Source organism: Esox lucius, chromosome 11 (genome assembly GCF_011004845.1).
Source record: "Esox lucius isolate fEsoLuc1 chromosome 11, fEsoLuc1.pri, whole genome shotgun sequence".
Classification (NCBI taxonomy): Eukaryota; Metazoa; Chordata; class Actinopteri; order Esociformes; family Esocidae; genus Esox; species Esox lucius.
Window position 1 is genome coordinate 7760531 of NC_047579.1, and position 18503 is coordinate 7779033.

General features: G+C 41.5%; 1 protein-coding gene and 1 pseudogene across 2 annotated transcripts in view; both read left to right on the forward strand.

Annotated features, from left to right (window-relative positions):
• Positions 1-18503, forward strand: part of LOC109615482 (zinc finger protein 501-like) — a 1152720-nt gene that overhangs the window by 756867 nt on the left and 377350 nt on the right. The gene's annotated exons all lie outside the window — the stretch shown is intronic.
• LOC105028579 overlaps positions 2082-18503 on the forward strand; it is a 101460-nt pseudogene continuing 85038 nt past the window's right edge.

Genomic DNA, 18503 nt, shown 5'->3' on the forward strand with positions numbered 1-18503 from the left:
GGTAAAAGTCTCAGTACAGACAGAATAGAAGCAATTGTTGGCATCCCAAAGCCTCTTACTAAAACTCAACTTCTGTCCTTTCTGGGCATGACAGGTTTCTGTAGACAATGGGTTCCTGAATATGCCCGCTTGGTACAGCCCTTACAGGACATGGCCTATGGCCAGAAGCGGGCTTCACATGATAGAGTTGTGTGGACTCCTGAGGGGGATGCTTCCTTTACTTCTCTGAAACAGGCCCTAACTACCTCTCCTACTTTAGGGCTCCCCGATCCTAAAAAGAAGTTTATCCAAGCAGTGTGTGAAAAGGATGGTTATATGTCCTCTGTATTGATGCAGAAACATGGAGATAAGTTGAGGCCAATTGCATACTTTTCTTCCAAATTGGATGCTGTGGCACAAGGAATTCCTTATTGTCTGAAGGCTGTGGCAGCGGTGGCTGATGCTGTGGTAGCGGTGGCTGATCACGACCTTTGGTGTGTTATCAGCCACTTGAGCTACAGGTTCCTCACTCTGTTGCCTCCATTTTGTTGGAACACAAGACTAGTCATCTGTCAGGTTCTAGGTTTCTGCATTACCATAACATTTTGTTGTCGTTGCCCCATCTCACTGTTGTAAGGAGTCCTGTTTTAAATCCAGCCACTATCCTCCCCACAGAGGTAGATGGCGAACCGAATGACTGCCTTGCTGCTATTAACCAACAGTGTACCTCTCGTGATGACTTGTCTGATGAACCTCTACCAAATAGTGATCTTGTTTTTTATGTTGATGGGTCTGCCAGTAAATCTCCTACTTCCACTGTTAATAATGTTGGATATGCCATTGTCACTGATCATGTTTCCGTTCCCAAACTACTGGGATGATGATATCATAAAAAATCATGTTGTGTAAGATTGTGTTTAAAGCTTAGTGAGTTGATGTTTCATGTTTAAGAATAAAACTGGTTAAAAGTTATGAGGGGCCGTGTAAGACATTATTTATTCTGATACTCTCACATACATACATTCTCCTTTCACATACATATATTTTCACTCTCACATACATACATTCTCCTTTCACGAACATATATTTTCACTCTCACACATACATACATTCTCCTTTCACATACATACATTTTCACCCTCACATATGTACATTCTCCTTTCACATACATATATTTTCACTCTCACACATATGTACATTCTCCTTTCACATACATATATTTTCACTCTAACATACATACAGTTTTTTCTCTCAAGAATATATTTTTAACTCACACTTTCATACATTTTACTCTTATATTTCTATATTTTAACTCACACACAAATATATTTTTCTCTCATATTTCTAAATTTAACATACATATTCCTACATTTTTGATCTCATGCACATGCAGTCACAATTTTAAATAATATATGTATATAAGCAGAAAATGTATGCATGTGTAAAGAAAATATATTTATGTGAGAGAAGAATGTATGTGTGTGAGAGACAAAGTATAGTGGAAACGGAAGGAGTATAGTTGAAACGGATGGCAGAACATTTCTCGCGATGTGATTGGCTGAGAAACTCGAGCAGAGTCTTGTTCAGGTCGCGATCAGCATGGACGACGAACGCTTTGCAGCGAGCCATTGGAGTTTTAAGAACTATTTTAACATGCTCTGATACTATTTCAGAGACTACTTTTCAGACCAGGGGGCAACTCACCCCATATGGAAAATAAATATATTTTTGCAATTATAGAAAATACGTTACAAAATGTATTTTGAAGCCCGTATTAAAATGCTTTTTTCAGGTCCTGTGAAAGTAAAAAGATGAAATGTAATTACCGATGTATTGATTATATCACATTTAAGTTCTTGTTTGACATTGAAGTATAAATCTGCCTTGAAGCCTCTCATGATGTTAAAAGGGAGAGGTTGTAAGAGAAGATAAGAGGGGAGGAAGTGGAATGTAAAGGTGTTGCTGGGGGTGGGAAGGGGAGTGGGGTGGTGGCTAACGCTGTGAGTCGATTTCTCTGGGCTACATGTCTAAGCAGGAGGCAATTGGAAAGGTAGGCCATGAGCTGCCTCACACTCCGGTACGGTAGGTGGCGGTATATGCACTTTCAATGGATGCGATCAGCCATTCATTTAAGAGGAGAAGAACAGAAGCGATAGCCAACTGTTTAAGCAGAAGAGGAAGAATTTGCACTTGTATGTATCGGAGCAGTTGGTTTAATAGTTTCCAAGACATCAGGCACTTTTCGTGAATTACGAACATAGATCCATTTCGCTAAAATGGTAAGTGGTTACATAACAGTATTTGTCTTTGTTACTCTGTGTTGTAACCCTTCCCTGCTATGCACCTCCGACTTGCTAAAATATTGTTTTTAAAACCAACTTATTTTACTACTTTGATTTATGATATGGAACTGTTCGATATCTGCCAAAAGATTAAGCATACGTATTGTTAGGATCGTAAGAAAAAACATTCGTAAATTGGTATGTTCGTAATAAAGGTCATACGTAAAACATGAACCGTAAGCGTGAAATTAGATCTGTGAACGCACAAACACCCTTTAACGACATTATATTCTTAAATTTCGTCTCAATGTATTTCCTTAGAAATCGTTTTTCTATGTACAACCTTTTGTCAGTAATCTGGCATCTGCAAAGATATGACCCAAACCTAGCTCTTTGAACCTGTAAAGCTAGCAACAATAAGTTTGACGGCCTGGCCCAGTGCTCTACCAAAGCCTTGTCTACCAAAGCCTGATTTAATGTTCAAAATTAAAGTCCATAGCTGTTCTTTTAGGACTGCATAACGATATTACACCAGTAGTCTATCATTGGTTTAGGCGTTAGGTAAAAATACTTGTAAGAATGACAAAAACACAGTATACCAGTGCATAGAATATCCTGGTGATTTGGGTCCAGATATTCCTTTTAAATATTACAGTCTGGCATGTGCTATTTAATAGCTGTTCTGTATATAGTATTAATGGTGGCTGTATGTGGCCGGGAACTTCTGTAGTGATTGCATAATATTTTAACACTTTCTCATTTTGCAGCAACAACCTAGAGGGTTAAAAACAAATTCCCATATACCAACGCTGTTTGAGTATTTGAGACCACAACAAGTGTGTAGGCCTACACAACAATACAATTTCTATAAGTTTAAGTGATTTTCATTACACATGAAACGTATGCACAAACAAAGAACAGTTACATGAAAATCAGCTTTTACAATTAAGAGACTTTTTAAATTGAAATCGTACAGGATACCTATTTCTGGTTTCCTGATTTTCACTGCATCTGTCTTTGAAAATGAATTCATATAAATTAGAATCGTATTCCATATTTAGGTTTTAGGAGCACAAACACTATGGCCAGTCAGACAAACAATTATTCCATGTCGTTGACGATCGGCAACGTTATATAGAGAACTAATGAAATAGGGGTTAAGTGTCCATTGTCTGTCTCCATCACAGTGGATGAACGACCCAACCCAGTGGCCGGAGGGGTCATATCCTGATATTTACAACCACCTTATTGAATCTTCAGTTAATGTATTTATGACATCTGTCATTTTGTTTTGCTGTATTGGTAGTCTTTCCAATGTGACATTACTGTGAACTAAGGTAGGCTATAATGTACAGTAGACAATAATTCCATCCTCACCCTGTCACATACAGTTCACAAACACATGCACAAATGTACTGATTATTGATGCAACACGCCAAATAATTCAAGGGAACGCCGTGCACCAACCTGACATGAATTTTCATCCTCTCATATAGGGATTTACACTGCTAGCAAATTGAGGAATTACAAATTATGAAGTAAAATCTCCTCAGGGAAGTGCATTTTCAGAATGTTCTATGTATGGCCTTTTCATTGCAGATTCATGCACTTCTTTGAATTAACATTATAACTGTTGTCTTTAGCATCATTAACTAACCTGTGATGAAGTGTTTGCCACAGATATCAATGTGTTGACTGGACGGGTCCCATAGTTGACCATTTTCACCCTCTCTGCGGATGACCTGAAGCCACAGATCTCTTCTTTTGCTTTCCTTCACGTCTTTGGGAAGTAAAGGAAAGCGTAAACATTTTTTTTTTCTTTTTTCTCTTATTCAACATGCAAAACACAATGCATCATCTTTATGGCATGGTACCAGTAACATTTCCAATTATGTGCCATTGACTTCTACACATTTATAGTGCTAGCTTCCCCCAAAAGGGAAGTGATTGTTCGGACAAGAGAAATGTGACGTACAGCTGCTTTCATCTACAAAACCGATTCCAAAAAAGTTGGAACATTGTACTTGTGAGTAAAAAAGGGATGGAATAATTTACAAATCTCATGAACTTATATTTAATTCACAATAGAATATAGATAAAATATTGAATGTTGAAAGTGAGACATTTTGTAATGTCATGCCAAATATTGGCTCATTTTGGATTTCATTTGTGCTACACATTCCAAAACAGTTGGGACAAGTAGCAATAAGAGGCTGGAAAAGTTAAATGTACAGATAAGGAACAGCTGGAAGACCAATTTGCAACTTATTATGTCAATTGGCAACATGATTGTGTATAAAAAGAGCCTCTCAGAGTGTATTGAAATATTGTCGGTGAACACAATCCAGCGTGCCATTCACCGTTGCCGGCTAAAACTCTATAGGTCAAAAAAGAAGCCGTATCTAAACAGGATCCAGAAGCGCAGGCGTTTTCTCTGGGCCAAGGATCATTTAAAATGGACTGTGGCAAAGTGGAAAAGTGTTCTGTGGTCAGACTAATCAAAATTTGAAGTTCATTTTGGAAAACTGGGACGCCATGTCATCCGGACTAAAGAGGACAAGGACAACCCAAGTTGTTATCATCGCTCAGTTCAGAAGCCTGCATCTCTGATGGTATGGGGTTGCATGAGTGCGTGTGGCATGGGCAGCCTACACATCTGGAAAGGCACCATCAATGCTAAGTTATATCCAAGTTCTAGCACATCCATTCAGACGTCGTCTCTTTCAGGGAAGACCTTGCATTTTCCAACATGACAATGCCAGACCACATACTGCATCAATTACAATGTCATGGCTGCATAGAAGAAAGATCCAGGTACTGAAATTGCCAGCCTGCAGTCCAGATCTTTCACACATAGAAAACATTTGGCGCATCATAAAGACAAAGGTGCTACAAAGAAGACCTAAGACAGTTGAGCAACTAGAAGCCTGTATTAGACAGGAATGGGACAACATTCCTATTCGTAAACTTGAGCAACTTGTCTCCTCAGTCCCCAGAAGTTTGCAGTCTGTTTTAAAAAGAGGGGATGCCACACAGTGGTAAACATGGCCTTGTCCCAACTTTTTTGAGGTGTGTTGATGCCATGAAATTTAAAATCTACTTATTTTGTGATACATTTTCTCAGTTTAAACATTTGATATGTCATCTATGTTGTATTCTGAATATAAGTTTGAAATTTGAAACTTCCACATCATTGCATTCGGTTTTTATTCACACTTTAAATTTTTTATTGTACAGTATCCCAACTTTTTTGGAATCGGGTTTGTATATGCAGCTGTGCTCAAAAGTTTGCATACCCTGCAGAAATAGTGAAATTCTGGGAGTGATTTTGAAATCACAATCATGCAACGTTTTTCTTCATTTTACTTAAGGATAGTGACCATATGAAGCCATTTATTACAGACACACCAGGTGACACAGTTTTAAATGGCTATTAAGTGTGAATTTCCCACACCTTTGGTGTTTTAAATAGCAATTTTCATCAATGAGTTCGTTAGCTCACACGTTGATGCACTGAGCAGGCGAGATACAGAGCCATGGGGAGCAGAATAGAACTGTCCAAAGACCTGCGTAACAAGGTAATGGAACTTCATAAAGATGGAAAAGGATATAAAAAGATATTCAAAGCCTTGCAAATACCAGTCAGTTCTGTTCAATCACTTATTAAGAAGTGCAAAATTCAGGCATCTCTTTAAACCAAGCCACAGTCAGGTAGACCAAGAAAGATTTCATCCAAAACTGGCAGAAGAATTGTTCGGGATAAATGGAAAAAACCGACAGGTAACCTCAGGAGAAATACAGGCATCTCTGGAAAAAGTCGGTGTGGTAGTTGCAAGGAGCACAATACGAAGATACTTGAACAAAATTGAGACTTCAGACAATTAGAATTCTTCAGCACGAAAGCTGCGCATGGGACGCCTTTGGACTTTCCAGCATGACCCTAAGCACAAGGCCAAGTTGACCCTCCAGTGGTTACAGCAGAAAAAGGTGAAGGTTCTGGAGTGGCCATCAATCTCCTGACCTTAATATCATCGAGGGAGATCTCAAAAGTGCGTTTATGCTAGACGACCAAAGACTTTGCCTAACCTGGAGGCATTTTGCCAAAACGAAGGGGCAGCTATACCACCAGCAATAATTCAAAGCCTCATAGACAACTATTACAAAAGACGCCCACCTAACAATTACTGACCGCTATGTGTCCTTGCATAAAAGAATGTGTTAACTTTATAATTATTGGAGGACGTGTAAGAACTATGGAATATCAACATCATGGAAATAAAGATTCTCCCCTGACTACCGGTTGCATTAATTTTGTTCATGGATCAAAAGTGGACAGAATCTAACACATGGTTGGTCTTCAATAAATAATGTAGTAGTTAATTGTAATGATTAACACAGATGAAATCATAGCCTACTGTCCTTCCAATGGATATGGGCAATACTGACTCCTATGAATGAAATGTCCTGAAATATAACTTAATAATTCACTGAATGACTCGAATAGATCAGTTGAAATTCCCATCACTATTCCAAATATCCAATCGACCCCCACTCCTAAACAAATATTCTTGTCCAGTACTTTTCTGTACCTTTCAATACATGAGGGTAGCTATACATCACTTCCCTCTCGCTTGAACGGCCACGACCCCTTTTGGGGGAATGCGAGCACTGTAAAAGTCCCAGTGCGGGTATGGACACTTGGAAATATTACTGGCACCATCCCTGAGAACCTGCTGTGTTTTGCGCATCAAACAAGAAAAAAACTCTAGTTTACGCTTTTCTTTTCTTCCCCATAGAGTGAAGAAGACTAAAATAAATATATTAATTTTAGTATCTTTTGTCCTTCTCTAATTTTTAATAGCTCACTATCCATATGATCTACAAATCTACAAACACGTGGTGTGTTCCTTTACCTTTCCTCTATTGTACAATTCTCTGTATAAAATTTAGTAACTACAATTTTGTTATTAAATCTCTACCTAATTTACATGAACTTTTTTTGAATAGCTTCCAATCCAGATGACATGGACTTCCAAAACCACTTTTTAGAGTGGTTTTAGAAGTATGCCCCTTAGTTTTGCCTTTTTAGATTTCGGTAAATTTACAGGAATTTATCTTTCTAAACGCCTTTTTAATAGCTCACTATCCATTTGAGTTAGAGATCTAAAAACATGTTGTGTTCCATAACCTCTCTTCTGGTAGGTACACATCTTTATTTCCAAATTAAATATCTGCATTTCATTTTAAAATGACATGCATTATTACCACTCAATTACCTAATTCACATGAACTATTTTTAAAAGCTTCCTATCCAGAGGACATGCACCCCTAAAACCACTTTAATTTCTTTACTGACCTTCTTTATATACAGTATGCCCCTTAGTTTTATTTAACCTTCTCTACAATCCTTTTTTAATAGCTTACTATCCATATGAGCTAGAGATAGGGCTGGGCGATAATGGGATCGCGATAAAATTAGGGTCGATAACGATGATCAACTTGGACATAGATCTATCTATAGAGTAAAATAACAGCCTAACCCCCAGCAGAAATAAATGCCATTTCATTCAAGAAGGTGGCGGTAATGCGCAACAAAAGTTGTTTGCCAGCCGACAAAAAAAAATCAATAGAAGTAGTTTTTGGCTGGCACGCATGAGTTACCGGCGTTGAAGTAAATGGAAGAAACAAGTGGAAGTGGAACCGAGGGGCATGGGCAAGAAAGCGACGTTGAAAGTGAACTTGCCTTATCCTCCAAAGCCGAGGAAGTTGTTGACAAAAAAGGTAACAAAACGTCAATTATATGGAAGTGGTTTGGATATCTCAAAAGTAATGAAGCGCTGATTAAAACGGTCTGCAAAATATGCCGTCTGTCTGTGTCGACCAAGATGGGAAACGCAACAAATCTTTTCCATCACTTGAAAAGGTACCATCCCAGTGACCATACCGAGAGTTTGAAAATGCGGGCCCATGTTAACGTTAGTCCGCCCACAAGTTTTGTCCAAAGTTCTAGTGGTTCTCATGCTGTTAGCAGCGTTAGTGGGGCTGAAAAACAATCAATCGTGTCGTTTTTTGCGACCATTGCCCCATATGAAAAAGGAGCAAGGATGCAACCAGCGCAGTTACTTGCTTTATCGCGAAACGCATGATTCCCCTGAGCACAGTGGAGAAAGACGAATTCAGGAAATTGAATAAAGGTATGAACTCCCAGGTAGAAAATACTTTTCCAAAATGGCACTGCCTCATCTTTACGAAGAGTGCTGTGTAAAGCTGGAAATTCAGCTAAGGGATTTGCCTCAACCACCACCTATGGTCCAGCTGTACAACTGAGCCATATATGAGCCTCACAGTTCATTACATAGACGAGGATTGGACTCTTCAAAGCAGATGCTTGCAGACGGCATATTTTCTGGAAGACCATACTGCCGAAATGATCAGCCAGGGTCTGGAGGATGCACTCGCATCTTGGGGCCATAGTGAAGACCGACAGGTGTGCATCACCACGGACAATGGGGCAAACATTGTCAAGGCTGTTTCACTTAAAGATTGTAATCGCCTGCAGTGTTTTGGTCACTGGCTGCATCTAGCCAGTGATAAGTAAATTAACACATCCCTTTGGCAGAGGAAATATAATAATGATAATAATTAACTATAATAATGGTCATAAATTAGCTTTTGTGATAATACATTATTAGTGTTAAAATAATTTTTATTATCCTTTGCCTAGTTACAAGTACAAGTTGTACAGCATGTGCCTATTCTGTTTTCTTCTTTATCTTCAGAGAGAAGTGTGAGAGAAGAGAATCCAAATAGCCATGGGTGTGTGCAAAAAAGTGGTCAGTGCTTTTTCTTTCTCATGGAAAAAGAAAAGACAACTAGCAGCAGCTCCAGAGGAGCTCGAACTACCCAAGCACAAGTTAATCACCGAATCACCCACATGGTGGGGGTCTCGCCATGCAATGATGGCACGAGTGTTGGAGCAGGAGAAGGCCATTGCAAAAGCTGATAAAAAATGGGGGGGGGGGCAGAGGAGATGCTGTAGCATCTACAACAGCCAAAATGCAGAAGACACTGGGCAGCTTTTTCAAGATGTCCTACTCTCTTGCTACTTCTGGTCTTACAGACCAGCAGGCTATTGAGACTAAACTGAAAAATGACCTGCTAGCTCCTCATGCAGACAGCGAGACCAACCCCCTGGCATGGTGGAACATCCACTCAACAGCATACCCCAGAGTGAGCCTCCTGGCAAAGTGGTGCCTGTATATTCCTGCAATATTGTGTCCTGCCACAGGGCTGCTTTGAAGCCAGACACTGTGGACAGACTAGTCTTTCTGGCCAAACCCTATAATGGGGTTACAAATTATGTGCACTAGCTAAAAGATATAGCATAATTGACTGGTTTACAATTACAATGTTTACATTTTGCACATTTTACTCAGATTTCTACCTCTAAAGTACTTGAGGGATGCAAAACCAGTACATAATTAATGTTATGTTACAAGTTGAGTACTTAAATGTGCCAGGGCTTTTGTGATACACTTGCTTGCTTTTTTTTTCTTGATGTTTGCTACCCTGCCAAAAGTAATGTGGTAGTAGTCACAGCTTTTTGTTTTATTTACATTTGCATTTAAATTACTAACTTGTACCGTCTTGTTAACGCAGATAACGCTTGTTTGCACAGTTAACTGTTAAATTATGTTCTATTTTTTATGTTAATAAACTATTCTAAAGTTTAATGAACCCTCTGGTTTCTTCAGGCTTCAGTCATTATCAGGATACTCTTCAAACTGGCTGCATTATGAAATTATATATTGTGATGAATATCGATATCGATCAATATGGAAAAGATTATTGTGATCATATTTTTTGCAATATCGCCCAGCCGTAGCTAGAGATCTACGGACAAGTGTAGTGTGTTCTTTTCCCCCGACTCTCACTGATAATTGTTATACAACATTTCTTGCCATTTTTATTTTTTGTAATTGTTTTAACTTTTTTGATTTCTTGTGTGTAAGTTGTTTTCATTCTTTAGTGCAGAGGTGTCAAACCGGTTCCATGGAGGGATGATTTGTCTGCAGGTTTTCACTCTCACCTTGTACTTGATTAATTAGGTCACTAATTGGTTAGTTTCTACCCTCACCTGGTTTTAGATCTGAACTGGGAACCAATTTAAAGGAAAAACCTTCAGACACTCCGCCCTCAGTGGAACCAGTTTGACACCGCTGCTTTAGTGTATTCAGGATATGCTTGCACTGAAACCAGACATTTATTTAATTTCATCCATTTATTTGCCTAGTTTGAGCCATTGATCACAGTGCCTCTTACCCTGTGGACCTACTTGCAATGATTATTTTGCTCCAGTGGTTATTGCAATTAATGAAACACAATTATGTTAAAATTCCTCACCTACAAAGGAGAACGAGATGGTCGTTTCCCTTCGCCTACGGGTCGGGGATCGGTCTCTCACTGTTGTTTGTGCCTACGGGCCTAACGACAGTGCCGAGTACCCAACCTTCTTGGAGTCTCTGGGAGGGGTGCTGGAAAGTGCTCCGACTGGGGACTCTATCGTTCTACTGGGGGACTTCAACGCCCACGTGGGCAACGACAGTGACACCTGGAGGGGCGTGATTGGGAGGAACGGCCCCCCTGATCTGAACCCGAGTGGTGTTCAGTTATTGGACTTCTGTGCTAGTCACAGTTTATCCATAACGAACACCATGTTCAAGCATAAGGGTGTCCATCAGTGCACGTGGCGCCAGGACACCCTAGGCCGCAGGTCGATGATCGACTTTGTTGTCGTTTCATCTGACCTGCGGCCGTATGTCTTGTACACTCGGGTGAAGAGAGGGGCGGAGCTGTCAACTGGTGGTTGGATCCGATGGCGGGGGAGGAAGCTGAACAGACTCGGCAGGCCCAAGCGTACTGTAAGGGTCTGCTGGGAACGTCTGGCCGAGTCTCCTGTCAGAGAGATCTTTAACTCCCACCTCCGGCAGAGCTTCGACTGAATCCCGAGGGAGGCTGGAGATATTGAGTCCGAGTGGACCATGTTCTCCACCGCCATTGTCGAAGCGGCCGCTCGGAGCTGTGGCCGTCAGGTCTCCGGTGCCTGTCGAGGCGGCAATCCCCGAACCCGGTGGTTGACACGGGAAGTACGGGATGCCGTCAAGCTGAAGAAGGAGTCCTATCAGGCCTGGTTGGCTATCAGGCCTCCTGAGGCAGCTGACTGGTACCGACAGGCCAGGGGGACTGCAGCCCGGGTGGTTGTGGAGGCAAAAACTCGGGCCTGGGAGGAGTTCGGTGAGGCCATGGAGAAGGACTATCGGCTGGCCTCGAATAGATTCTGGCAAACCGTACGGCGCCTGGGGAGAGGGTAACGGTGCCCTACCAACACTGAGGAAGCAGAGGATGAGGGCTCAGAGGTGGACTCGTCCATCACCCGGGCTGAGGTCACAGAGGTGGTCAAGAAACTCCTCGGTGGCAAGGCACCGGGGGTGGATGAGATCCGCCCTGAGTACCTCAAGTCTCTGGATGTTGTGGGGCTGTCTTGGTTGACACGCCTGTGCAACATCGCGTGGCGGTCAGGGGCAGTGCCTCTGGGATGGCAGACTGGGATGGTGGTCCCTCTTTTTAACAAGGGGACCGGTGGGTGTGTTCCAACTATTGGGGGATCACACTTCTCAGCCTCCCCGGGAAAGTCTATGCCAGGGTACTGGAGTGGAGAATTTGGCCGATAGTAGAACCTCGGATTCAGGAGGAACAGTGTGGTTTTCGTCCGGCCGTGGAACACTGGACCAACTCTATACCCTCTACGGGGTGTTGGAGGGTTCATGGGAGTTTGCCCAACCAATCCACATGTGTTTTGTGGATTTGGAGAAGGCATTCGACTGGGTCCCTCGCGGCATCCTGTGGATAGTGCTTCAGGAATATGGGGTCCTGGGTCCTTTGCTAAGGGCTGTCAGGTCCCTGTATGACCGAAGCAGGACCTTGGTCCGCATTGCCGGCAGTAATTCTGACTTGTTCCCAGTGCATGTTGGACTCCGGCAGGGCTGCCCTTTGTCGCCGGTTCTGTTCGTAATTTTTATGGACAGAATTTCTAGGCGAAGCCAGGGGCTGGAGGGTGTCAGCTTTGGGGATCACACGATTTAGTCTCTGCTCTTTGCGGATTATGTTGTCGTGTTGGCCCCTTCAAACCAAGACCTTCAGCATGCACTGGGACGGTTTGCAGCCAAGTGTGAAGCGGTGGGGATGAAAATCAGTACCTCCAAATCCGAGGCCATGGTCCTCAGTCGAAAAAGGGTTGCTTGCCCACTTCAGGTTGGTGGAGAGTGCCTGCCTCAAGTGGAGTTTAAGTATCTAGGGGTCCTGTTCATGAGTGAGGGAAGGATGGAACGAGAGATTGACAGATGGATCGGTGCAGCTTCTGCAGTAATGCATTCGATGTGTCGGTCTGTAGAGCTGAGCCGCAAAGCTCTCGATTTACCGGTCAATCTACATTCCTACTCTCACCTATGGTCATGAGCTTTGGATCATGACCGAACGGACAAGATCCCGGATACAGGAGGACGAAATGAGCTTTCTCCGCAGGGTGGCTGGGCGTTCCCTTAGGGTGAGAAGCTTGGTCACCCGGGAGGAGCTCAGAGTAGAGCCGCTGGTCCACCACATCGAGAGGGGTCAGCTGAGGTGGCTTGGGCATCTGTTTAGGATGCCTCCGGAACGCCTTCCTGGGAAGGTGTTCCGGTCCCGTCCCACCGGGTGGAGACCCCGGGGAAGACCTAGTCCCTCCAGCGTGTCCTAGGTCTCCCGGCTGGCCTGGGAATGCCTCGGTGTCCCACCGGAAGAGCTTGAGGAAGTGTCTGGGGAGAGGGAAGTCTGGGCATCCCTGCTTAGACTGCTGCCGCCGCGACCCGGCCCCGGATAAAGCGGAAGATGATGGATGGATGGATGGGCGAGCGTTTCCTCCATTGTGTTGGCTCACATTGACTTCATGTTTAAGGGAGAGGGTGTAAAGAACCGTCTCTGGCGGGGCGCGTGCCTCTGACCTGACCATCCATATAAGGTCATGTGAGCGTGCGTTTCCTCCAATGTGTTGGCTCACAATGACTTCATGTTTAAGGGAGGGGGTGTAAAGAACCGGCTGATCAGACAGGTTTCAGAGGAAGCCTGTAGCAATCTACGACTCCACTGACTCTGCAGGGACAGTTCTAGTGGTGGCACATGGTTGTACAGTGGGGTTGGGAGAAAAAGGGGTAAAATATGAAAATTAAAAAGAAAAATAATAAAATGTGAAATTCAGAACATCATTCTTAGCATTTTGTTTAATATTTGTCCATGTACAAACTGTACTGGCTTGCAGTAAAAGTGGGTGACAAGGGTGGGAATGTTCAGTAATTATATTTATTGTCTGATTTCTAGCCAAAGATTTCTGAGGTCTTGATGTACGGAAGGTGGAATCTGAGGACCCTTACTGTGGACACTACAATGTGTTTCAGTTTACCTCTGCAGTGGGCAGACACCGACCCAATCCAGATGTTTATGGAGGATAATGAGAATGGACTCTGTGATTGATGTATTGAGTGAAGTCGGAATTGACAATGAGGTTTTTAAAAGCTCACTATCCAACTTTGTTTTCAGATGGGAGTGTACTGTCACAGTTGATGGAAGGCAGGACACGAGGAGCAGAGTCATAGCTTCCTTTTAATTGTAACAATAAAACAACAAAAGGAAATGCAAACCGCAAACTAATGCATCTGGATTTGAAGCTAAAACATTGTATAGATGGATCAATTCTGATATAACCACCGAAATGTAGAAGGGCAAATCTAAAGGTCAGTGACCAACATACAAGTGGTTGTAGGTGTATATGTCACCTCTATAGGAATCTATTAAATGTAATGTATACGGTTTAACAACCAAAATATATGTAGAAAATGTGTAGTTTGGTTTAATAACACAAAACGTCTCTGTACCTATGATTTTCCTTCACATGGGCAGGTATTATTAGGGTGACGCAAAATCAAATCAAAAATGTTATTCACCTTGAATCAGTGGTATTTCACTTTCACGACGGTCCCTAAACTACTGACATTCGACAGCGTTTTGTAACATTTTGTGCTCTGCTAAACGAAAAGTTTGATTTATGATAAAATCAAAGGGTGTACCTTACTCTCTACCCTAAACCAATTTCATATAGTCCACTGTCGTCTTTGTACGATTTTTTTGCCCCGGTATTTGCAATATTTTTGTTGAATTGGTGACTAGTATCCTTGGTATTTTGTTTTGTGAGTAATTATTTAGCATGATACATTTGTAGATTTACATTTGATGAATTGGCCTACGCAATAAGCCGAATCTCCTATTGAAAAATGGTAACGTGATAAGTAGCCTATAGCCTATGGTTTGTATTATGTTTCAGTATTAGCCTAATTAAGTTTTTGAATGGTCACGGAAATCTTGTATTTTATTTGTAAGTTCCTTTGAAATTCAACTGGGACTCTGATCATTCATCTGAGATTATTGTGCTGTGACAACTGCGACCTCTGCTGGTTCAGCTCCCCCTGCAGCGGGCGGGCCCCAGCGGTCGACGTCACCTGCTTTCTGACGCCACCGTCTTCATCATACATTTCACCTGTGTCTCGTTTGTGCACCTGTTCCTCATCATCGCTGTTTCCCCCGGTATATATGTTCCCTCTGCTCCCCCTGTCTTTGTGTGTAATTGTCTCTACTTAATGGAAGAGCTGTTCAACGCTTTGTTATATACCTGTACTGATTTCTCTCGCTGAGAAACATTAAACCTTCATTCCATCACGCCTTCTCCGGTTCCTCCTTGCTCCTCTCAACCCCCGAAGCCGTGACATGTGCATTCATCCATTGACGTCATACATTCAGTGAGGGGTGATTAGCGCCTGGGTATAATTTGGATAATGGGGTAAGGGAGCAGTGGGCTGTTGGCAATTTCTGTCTGAAAACAGGGTAAAAAACAAACAAACAGGTAAATCATCTCTAAATAGTTTTCTTTTTTTGAGTTTAGAATTCTGACAATGGATACATTTTATATACACCTATTTAGGAAAAGTATTGGAAGGCAGTTGTACCTTTCTGAATGGAAGTGTTATTTTAATTACAAACTCAAACACCAATTTATGTAGGCATTTGGCCCTCCTGGTGTTAACTATTATCAGATTTATCCTAATACATTTCAACCGGGATGCTCTAGCATTCATTTTTAGTTACTTTTATAACAGATAATCAAAAAGGTAAAATTGTCAATTTCTGTATTGTTCAATAATGTATATTTGTTTTCACTTTCCAAGGAAATGATAATCTGTGATATAACTGAAAAGTAATTTCCCTTTTCTTGGGTCAGGTTAAGGAAAGTGCACCTCATGTAGGTCACAAGTCTGTTATGATCGTGATTTTTATTTTTCCCCATTGTGATCATATTTTATTCCAACAAACATGTATATCAGTCATGGATGGCTCTGATTTTGTCTTCATTATAGCAGAGGGAGGACAAACCCAGCCTGCTGCTCTCCTTCCACACTGAGCCCAAACAAGAGTCTCTGGATTCTGATTGTGAAGCTCAATGGGCATTGGGGGATTCAGAGATGACATCAGTAAAGCTGGAGGACAAAAGTCAAACACTGTGGCTAAATGTTATCATTAAAGATGAAGATGAGGAGGAGGAGAAGAATGTGGTTATCATTAATAATGGAGAGGGAGATTTACTCATTCAAGGTAAGAACTGGTTTAATGTTGTCATTATCAATGTAGTAATTTGTGGTTCTTGGCGGACTGTGTAAACTGAGATGGCCTCAAAGAGTAAATGTCACTGCCTGACTGACTGACTGACTAACTACCCCTTGTAAAGTAGCGTAGTGGTTAGAGACGCAGACTCCGGATCAACCGATTCCATCTTCGACTCCTGTCAACGTCAAAACACATTATTCCTTAGGGTTTGTTCAGGACAGCCAAAAATGACAACCTTCAGTTGCTACGTTATAGGAAGCATAAATGAAAACAGTTCTGATGGATATAAAAATGTATTCAGGATAGTCAAACGCTTCACTGGCAACACGATTCTCTCGTCTTTTCACAAAACAATTTTCGTTATTGTCACCTTTAATGCTGTGCAAAGGCAAAAGCCTGTAACTCTATCTTTGGTCAGAAAGTTGTAATTGTCATTTTTGGAACATTTAAACATCTGCTTCATCATGTGGACAATTATTTTGGGAATATTTTTTTCGGGAGAAAATAGTGCTAGAGGAGCCAAGGCAGAATCCTGTAACATCAGTTACGGTTATTTTTCTTTGTTTCGCTGCACTCCGGAAAGCTTAATTGAGTTAAGGTGTTCTGCCTTTGTTTCGCTGTGCATCAATGAAGTGAAGTTACTGAGTTATGGTGTCATGACCATGTATTAATAGGGTTGGGTATCATTTGAATTTGAACGATTCCGATTCTGATTCCTTGTTTCAATTCCGGTTCCTAACGATTCTCGATTCCGATTCTTTTAAGAGGCAGGGTCAAAAAAGTTTAAGATATTTTAAATGAGCTAACTAACCAACGGTTTTTCTGAAGGAAATAGTCTGACCTTCTCCATACATTTTAATTCTATGAACTTTTAACTTTTTATGAACTTTACTATGAATTTCTCACAGGGCTGTTTTCAACTACAATATAAATATCAAATCTGTGAACTTGAATATAAATATTATAAATTATGAACATATTTTCACAGGGGTACACTTTCCTCAAGTGAGCTTTATTTTTGAAAACCTCATGAAAATACATGTACACATGAGTGTATGATGCTGCAGGAACTTGAACATGTTACCGTGCTCTCACTGAGGGGTTAACCTGGTGCAGAATAGCAAATAAACAATAAGAAACAACTTGTAAAACCCAGTCCAGATTAGCAGCAGGGACAATATAAAATCAGAAACAGTTCTTGTTTAGGAAAATGATCATATCTACCTTCTCAAGCAGGATTCGTGAGCGTTCTGGACAGATCGTATCTCCTGCTGTGGAGAAAACACGTTCGCTGGGTGTAGAAGAAGCTTGAACACATAAATAGGAGAAAGCGAGATTTGAATTATACTTTGAGAGTTTAGCAACACCATATTTTTCCTCTGTTGACCTCTTACCCAACTTTACTACACCGGGACTCTTTATGGACATAATTAACAGAACACCCAGCGCTAAGTATCATTAAAATGCCTTATCATTGTAATTATTGTAGCTACAACACGGAGGAGAATTATCGTTCAGAGGGGAATGATCGGCAGGCATGTTCTACCGTTGGCCTTGAAAAACTAAAAACTTTAGTCATCGGCGATTCCATTAACCACAGTATCAGCCGGCGATCGTACACTGTTTACCGGGGGCAGAGCCACCGACGTAGCCGCAAATCTGGGGCTGGTGCTAGCGAAGTCTAAAACTGGCAAGTATAGAGAGTGAGGAGATATTGTTATTCACGTTGGAACCAACAACGTTAAGATGAAACAGTCAGAGGTTCCGAAGATCTGTTTAGAAAAGCGAAACCACACTTTGGTGGACGCTTCTTCGTTGGTGTTCAGCGGTTTCTTCTTCCGGTCAGCGGACTGTGAATTGAAACTAGCAATCGAAATTTAAACTTTTGAACGATTCCCGCAAAGCTAGTCCCGGTTCCAATCAATACTCAATACCCAAGCCTATGTATTAATATAAGATTAGGCTACAAAATAAATTGATGGAGGATGGATGGATAGACTGGCAATCTACAAAAATGTGTTATTAGCTAACAAGTAAGTACTTCACAAACAAAACCAAGTGCTAGGCTAACTACTTGACAAACAAAAACATACTTCAGCCATAAGTGATCGGAATGCAAACAAATTAGTGGAAACAAACAATAATAGTTGGCTTGCCAGCTGGAAGTAATCGTAAATCATACGCAATGAAGCCAAGGAATTGACAGCCAAGGAATAAACGCGTGTGGGTTAGGGCTCGCGTAGACAACACCTAAGTAGCTTATTCACACGCACATGAGCTGAAGAGTAACAGGTCACAATTAAATAGGTCTCCTAACTTTTCTTGTAACCTGCTTAAAATGCATTAGTGTTCAATCCACAACATGACTTTTGAACATTTCTCGCTGGAGTTCAACACGTTAAAAACATTACTTGAGTCGTTCTTGAGTATCCTAATCTGGCATTCATCCAATTCCGTCCAAACCAAGAGTGTTGTATCCTTTAATATTCGTTGCCTTGC